The sequence below is a fragment of the Microtus ochrogaster genome, unplaced genomic scaffold, assembly GCF_000317375.1.
Source record: "Microtus ochrogaster isolate Prairie Vole_2 unplaced genomic scaffold, MicOch1.0 UNK3, whole genome shotgun sequence".
NCBI lineage: Eukaryota > Metazoa > Chordata > Mammalia > Rodentia > Cricetidae > Microtus > Microtus ochrogaster.
In genome coordinates, this window is record NW_004949101.1 from 15581534 (window position 1) to 15589228 (window position 7695).

General features: G+C 44.9%; 1 protein-coding gene across 1 annotated transcript in view; it reads left to right on the forward strand.

The window, feature by feature from the left end:
- Nucleotides 1–7573: 7573 nt before the first annotated feature.
- Nucleotides 7574–7695, forward strand: part of Slc23a2 (solute carrier family 23 member 2) — a 102665-nt gene continuing 102543 nt past the window's right edge. Inside the window, exon 1 of the mRNA XM_026788461.1 lies at nucleotides 7574–7623. The gene's annotated coding sequence lies outside the window, so the exon portion shown is untranslated. The remainder of the gene's footprint in view (nucleotides 7624–7695) is intronic.

Genomic DNA, 7695 nt, shown 5'->3' on the forward strand with positions numbered 1-7695 from the left:
ACTCAGCTTCTTTTTTCTTTTTTAAACTTTATTCTTCTCTCATACATCCTAACCCCTCCCTCCCTCCCTCCCTCTTTTGCCTCCTCTCCCTAGTTTCTGCCTGTCTTTCTGTTTCTTTGGAGATCTTGTCCAGCTAGGTTTCCAGTTTTCCAGGAGCCATGGAGGTTGACACCCCCCCCCCCATGTCCTCCTTTCCCTTCACTTCACAGGTCAGCTTCAGGGCTTTGTTCAATTAACAGCTCAGGCCCTTGTGCACAGGAGTGCTGACCGTGTAGTGGGCTCTGTTTGAAGAATGGGCACAGGGAAGTGCATGAATCAGGAGACAGACAGGTACCGTGAGAGAGACTTAGAGAGCCAGGCATCAGTCAGTATGATTTCATTCTAAATGCTAAGAAGCGTAGAGAGAGAGTTCATTTACGTCAACCTGGAGACTTGGAAAGTTTCCAAGAGAGGCTAAGGTGAGATATGAGAGAATGCTCCGGAGAAGTGGGGCCATCAAGACGGTACAGGGCAAACGTGTCCTCTGACTTGCACGAGTAAGCCGGGGCATGTGTGCCTCCCACATAACAACTCTTTCATTTTTAAACAAGAATTCTTAAAAATTAAGAAGAGGAAAGTTCAAATGGGCCAGACAGTAAAAACAAAAAAATAAATATTTATTTTTTCTATTTATTTATTGTGAGCCCTGTTTGTCCCAGAACTCACTATGTGGACTAGGCTGGCCTCGACCCCATAGAGATCCACCTGCCTCTGCCTCGTGAATGCTGGGGTTAAAGGCCTGCATCACCACTTTGCCGCTTGGCTAAAAATAGGGTTTTGAAGAGCTGGGCGTTGGTGGCGCACGCCTTTAATCCCAGCACTTGGGAGGCAGAGGCAGGCGGATCTCTGTGAGTTCGAGACCAGCCTGGTCTAGAAGAGCTAGTTCCAGGACAGGCTCCAAAACCACAGAGAAACCCTGTCTCAAAATAAAAAAATGTTTTGAAGACTGAACCCAGAAGCACTCTCTCCCTTTGCTACCAACGCTGGTGTTAGACAAGGGCCAGAGGAGTAAGAAATCTGTAGACACTCGGCGATGTAGATGAAGCAGCAGGAAATGCAGCTGCAAAGCCAAATGAGGACGAGCTTCCTGACAGGACGTTGCACCCGCAGTGCCAAATGACTCCAGAACGTTCCAGTAAAGATCCCTAGACTGTGTAATTTGGAGAACGTGGCTAATTTGCTTGGGCAGTTTTAGAGCAGAACCAGAGACAGAAGCCAGATTGCTAGTGGGTAATGAGATGGTGGAAGTGTGCACAAGGTGGTACTTTCTAGAAGCCGGCTGGAGTAAGGAGCTGATCGCAAGGATGCGAGAGCATAAATGCTGTAGGGAAAGATGGTCGGCGCTGAAACACAGAGGGTGCCAGAAGGACAGGGGTCTTCAAGAGCTTTCCATGGTCGGTTGGTTAAAGAGGACTTCAGGGGAACATGGGTTTGTGGGTTAGAATTCGTGTACGGCGTGAGGAGGCGCATCTCAAGATCTAGCATCAGAGAGCAAGAAAATGTGCTCCCCGCCAGGAGTAGGAGTAGGGGAAGTGTTTACTTAGGGGACTGGAGGCCATTTGCAGATAAAAAGGGTCTTTTGTGAAGACCAAATAAAGGAGCTAGGACTGCACAATCCGGGGAAACCATGAGCCACGCCTTTTGTGCCATCATAGGTCAGGTCTTTGTGACTGACTTTGATCCGCTGTGGGCATCCCCGGGAAGGAGTGAAGGACAGTGGACTATGTTTTGAGATCTCTGATCCATAAGCCCTGTGCCCCTTAGTGTGTGCTAGTATGTGGAAAGATTCTCAGGACTAATGTTCTCTGAGTTAGACTTTGATAGACCTCGCCAAGTCATATTCTAATAAGAGAGTCCATTTCCCTTTTCCTCCACTCGTAATGATGCAATTAATCTCTGTCCTTCTGGTAAGGTGAGAAATTATACTAATGACTAAATTTTTGTTCCTTTTTGGCAGAGAAAAATCACCAGTCCTCAAAGATCAGGGATCAATCACTGTCCCTCTCCTCTGCTTGCCCCAGGCTGGACCCTTATCTGGACAGATTATCCCACCCAGAGGATCAGCACTTCAATCTCTAGTCTTATCTTCTTCCCAAGTGCAGTGCTGGCTTTTTCACGCAGATTTCTCGTTCACACTCCTAGTTGCTACGGGTACCCTGAGGACACTGCCTTTTGGCTTCCGGCACTGGACTGTCCTCCTGGAGGACAACCAGGTGCTGCCAAGTCACTTGTTTCACGGCTCAGCAATACAGTGTAATATTTTCAGGTCTTAAAACAGAATGAAGGAAAAAGGTTGTGTTTGCACATTCTTGCTTGTCATTACAGCATTTAAGAGACAGGAGGATTGCTGCAAGTTCAAGGCCAGGCTGGGCTTGTAGCTAAAGGACAAAATGAAACCAAACCAAAAACCCAAACCCCAAACTCCCAAACTTTAAATAAAATTCTGATCTATCCTAAAACAGAAATGATTTTTGAAAATATTAAAATAGGTGAAAAAATATTAGAAAGACTAGAATTATCTGACTCCACTTATGAGATAACAAGAGCAGGCACATTCATACAGAAAGAAATGTGGTTTACAGGATGGAGGGGGGGAGTGAGGGAGGCACTGGGGTTTGAAGAATATAGAATTTCAAATTGCAGGGGAAAATTCTGGAGCCAGATGGGGTGATGGCTTCAAAATGTGGGTTCAAGACAGAGACAAGTGGATCTCTGTGAGTTTGAGGCCAGCCTGGTCTACAGAGCCCATTCTAGGACAGGCCCCAAAGCTACATAGAGAAACCCTGTCTCAAAAAAACCAAAACCAAAACAAAACAAAAAATACCCAAAACATGGGTTCACTTTAAGATAGTATTATTAGGAATGTTAAAGGGCAGGGCATGGCTGTGCATACTTTAACTACATTAAGCACTCAGTAGCCGAAGCAAACAAACAACATCACTTGTCCCCTTAAAAAAATCCCAAAACAGGGCTGGAGAGATAGCTCAGCGGTTAAGAGCATTGCCTCCTCTTCCAAAGGTCCTGAGTTCAATTCCCAGTAGCCACATGGTGGCTCACAACCATCTGTAATGAGGTCTGGTGCCCTCTTCTGGCTTGCAGGCATACACACAGACAGAACATTGTATACATAATAAATAAATATCTTAAAAAAAATTCCCAAAACAAATCATATATGATGAGTCTATTCTATATTTACCATATATAAATCTAAAAGAAGATCATATGGTTACCTGGGCTGTAGGAAGAGGAGGGGAATGAGATTATCGACCTGAAAACACTCTAAAATGAAGCAGTAGCAATGGTTATATCACTGAATTGTATTTTTAGATGGAGAATATTATGGTGTGTGAATTATATATCAACTTAAAAAAAGAAAGCACGGGGATTGGCAGGAAAAGGGCCTATGATGGACAGAATGCTTACATCATCACAGTTCCATTGACTACTTCTCAACCCAGTGACACATAGGTCACTATGTAGCCGAGGCTGCCTTTAACTCTTCGTCCTGCCTCAGGCTTCTGAATTTTGAGATTACAAGTTTGTTTTCAGCATTTTTTTTTGTTGCTAAAAACATTTAGTTTGTTTTTGTTTGCTTGCTAGTTGAAATATTGCTGCAATGGATAACGTTGAACTTGAAAACAAACAAAAAGCAAAAAAAAAGAGAGGAAGGAAGGAAAGAAGAGAGAGAGAGAGGAAGGAAGGAAGGAAGGAAGGAAGGAAGGAAGGAAGGAAGGAAGGAAGGAGAAAAAAAGTGGTGAGGTGGTATTCTGCATTTAGAAGGCAGTTGTTAGGTCTTTGTGAATCGGAGGCCGTCCTGATGTACATGCTAGTTTCAAACCAGTCAGAGTTATGTAGTAAAACCTTGTCTGAAAAAACAGATCATTTCAGGCAGCTCACACAGAGCTGGGCTGCCCTGGGTTGCAGAGTGGAGCTCTGCTGACAGAAAGCCAAGTGAGTGTGTGAGCTCTTTGTCTCTTTCGAGCACCAGCCCAGTGTTAGGTAAAGGGGCCTTGAGACCTTTTTCTATCACTGAGTATGATCTCTTCAAAGTTAAGAATATTTTGCCCCAATTAACCAGCAGAGACAACTCCAAGTTGGGAGTTATGGCCTAGATGGAGGCTCAGCAAATGGAGGATCAACTGTTTGCTTTTGTATGAGCCAAGAATGCTTTTTATGGGTGAACTCCAAACTAAGTAAAAATCTTACCCAAACACTGTAGTCTGGGGTTGAGGCTGTATTTCAGTGGTACATCACTTGTCCAGCATGCGCATGGACCTGGGTTCCACACCTTACCTCCCCGAAGGAGAAGAATATACTTAATAGACTTAATTATTCTTATTGTATTTTGAAGTCCATTAAAAAACAAAACCAAAAAGCACAGAAATTTGTTTTTGCATAAAATACAAAACATTTTACTTTTTGACCTTTTCCAGAAAAAGTTTGTTTTATATAAACTCCAGAGAAATTAGAAATAATATTGAAAAGTTTGTATGAAGACGGACTAGCCACAAGCTACAGTCATTGCTCAAAAAAATAACATAGCCAGTGTATGAGGGGAATTTCAATCAAATTAACCAGAACATACAACATTCTTGATAGATTCTGTAGATTTGAGTTTAGAGAAGTTAATGAGTTTGGGCACAGTTCCTTGTTTGTAATTCCTGGTATAAGAAAGGAAAATAGAAGAGAAGAGACGTGAAGAGAAAATGCTCAGGTCATTTTTGAATTAATGATGATGATAAAAATGCTTATATGTTGCTGCGCTGAGTAAATATTTTGTGTGCATGACCGAATTCGGTCCTCATTAGAGCCAGGAAAAACTGAAGTCAGGGTGGCCCTTGATAGCAACTCTAGTCGGCCAGCAGGAGAATGCAGTACTTTTTCTAGAAAAGAAAAGCATGAGATTAGAAAGTCAAGGGGTCAAGGGTCTTGACTGTTATGTCCGAGAAGAGTTTAGATTCTTTTTCTTTTTGCTGGGTCATTATTTAGACTAAGGGGCCCCGAAGGATTCTCAGAAGGGTTGTCAAATGGTCAGCTGTGTTTTGAGATGATAACAAAGATGGTTTTAGGGGCCACCTTTTTTTTTTTTTTTCCCCCTCTCTATGTTGCCCTGGCTGTCCTGGAACTCGTTCTATTGACCAAGTTGACCTTGAAGTCAGATCTGCCAGCTTCTGCCACCTAAATGCTGGCTAGGATTAAAGGCATTGGCCACCAGCACCTGGCAGGAGGCAATTCTTAAGTCATGAGGTTGGAGAGTGGAGAACAAGCGAAACTCTGTGTCTCTGCTGTCATAAAACAGCTCCCTCAGTGACTGCAGGTGTCTGGACACAGAGTCAAAGACAATACCAGTTTTTCTTTTTCTTTCTTTTTTTTTTTTGGTGGCAAAATGAGAACCCAGATAGAAACCATATTCGATGAGTCTGATAGTAGAGATGGGCCACCGTCCTCTGAACACAGGGGACTGACTGGCTTTATATACAATGTCATGCTGTTTTCGTGTAGCCTACAGAAACCTCTGTAGACTATTTGTAATTCCAATATAATGCAAATGCCGTGTAAATAACGTGTCGTGTGTAGGGGGTGACGAAGGGAAAAGTCAACCCTTTATTATCCTGATGCTATCCAGTTGGGAATCACTCCACTGCCTGGGAATTTTGATGCTGTAGATGCAGACTCTGTGGGTCCAAACAGTATATTTATAGTTTCTGGAGGACATCTGGGAAGTTGTCTGGTGACACGTCAGAATTGTGTGTCTAAAACTTGAGAAATGACTGGCCTGGAAAGAGAGGCAAGGGAAGAAGAGAACCGTGAGGAGGAGGGAGGAGGGGGAAAGACTGGGGAGGAAAGAGCATCTCTGGAGCCCCAAGTCTGAGCAATCCTCCCATCACTAACTTGGGTGGTGGGCAAGTTTGGGACAGTGGGAAAGGCTGATTGGCTTTATCACGTAAAAGCGTTTCCTGGAGGGGCTAGTCAATGGAATGTTACTGAGCCAGGGAAGAAGAAAAGGACTGTAAACAGGGGAAAGGATTTGGTACTTAGAAGGTCACAGATGACGTCGGAGAAAGCGGGAGACTGCTGGTGCTTTAAAGAGCTGGCTGAGTGTTGAGGGTGGGGGAGGAGAGGCCGGAAGATTGGGAGCTGGGGACCCTGGAAGTGAGGCGGTGTTTTAGGATTCAGGTAAAAGTGTAAATGGAGAGGGAGGGAGAGGGAGATAATGAAAAATGGAAAAAAACATTAATGAAATAAAAACCAGAAAAGGGATAAACTGAAAGGATCAGGGGATCTTGATTTCAGCCCCTCTATTTCAGAAGGTTCCATGCTGTTTGCTGAGCAGAGTACACAATGTTATTTTTTAAAAAGTGTCTGGAAACTCTGGCATAGAAGGAGTTGTTTGTGAGATAGTACTTGTGTGTTTCTCTGATGCTGGTCACAGAATCATCTCTTCCTTTCTCCATCTTCGGTGAAGATGAAGCACTCACCTGGTCTCCCAGGGTGTATTGGATTTTACAGTTCAACTTTTGCTTTTCAGTTTTTTGAGCCAGGGGTCTCACTAAGTAGCCCAGGCAGACTTCAAATTCATATTCTTCCTACCTCCACCTGCAAAATGATGGGATTATAGGTGTGCACCATCAAGCCTCACTGGCTTTATTTTAGTGTGAGATCATTTATAGAATTACATATCGATTCTCAAAGATTCAGCTCGGGTGCAGTCGCCTACTTTATAAAATGCCACTCCTTGCTGGTTATGGTATGCCCCTATTGATGAATGTGCTGCCAGTCCTCAAGACTGTCAAACATGAATAATTCAGTAATAAATAATTCTGTTTTTGTCAGGTGAGGTCAGACGCGGTCCACCATTCTTTGCGGCTCTCAGGAGTTGCTTGGAGATGTGAGGAACTACTCGGTTAGTAAAACAACCAAGACAGTGGTTTCAAGATGGAAGAAAGAGCTAATTATTAGGGTTATTTATTTATTTATTTATTTTTATTTTCTATGGTGGAGGTAAGGACGTGGTTTCTGCAGTGCCTCACGAGTTAGGATCTTAAACCACCGCCCGCAGCATCACCTGGAAACTTACTCGAGATGCAAATTCTGAAGCCACACTTGAAATCCCCTGTTTCATCACCTCTGGGGGTGGTACCCAGCTGGTGAGTCTTAATGGCCCTCTGGGCAAGACTGCCCGGTCTAAGCGTTATGAGTTTATTGACACATGGCCTCCCAACTCAACAGCTTAAGCGCTCATCCAGCAGGCATCCCCTGGGGGCATTTGAGAAATACAGAATCGCAGGTTGCCCCCGCCCCCCAAACCCGCTCGATCAGAACACACGCCCGGGAGAAATCAAGCCGGGTGTCTTCTCCCGCATCAGCACGAACAAGGAGGATCTCTTCCTCAGTGAGTTCCGAACCCCAATTGGATAAGCCGTGAAATTGCTTTAAAGCGCATTACCCACTGGGCCGGGTGCACTGCCACCCGCTCCCTGTCACCCCGCGGCTACTGCAGGGCTCGGGGTCCTGCAGGGTTAAAAGGAGGCTCTGGAGGAGAGGCCGGGCGGGCGTCGAGCCTCCCAGGCCGGCCCCGAGCAGGTGTGTGGGGAAGGGTCTGCGGCTAAGCGCCCCGGGGCGCGCGGGCGGAGCCGGGGGTCGGGCGGGGAGGGG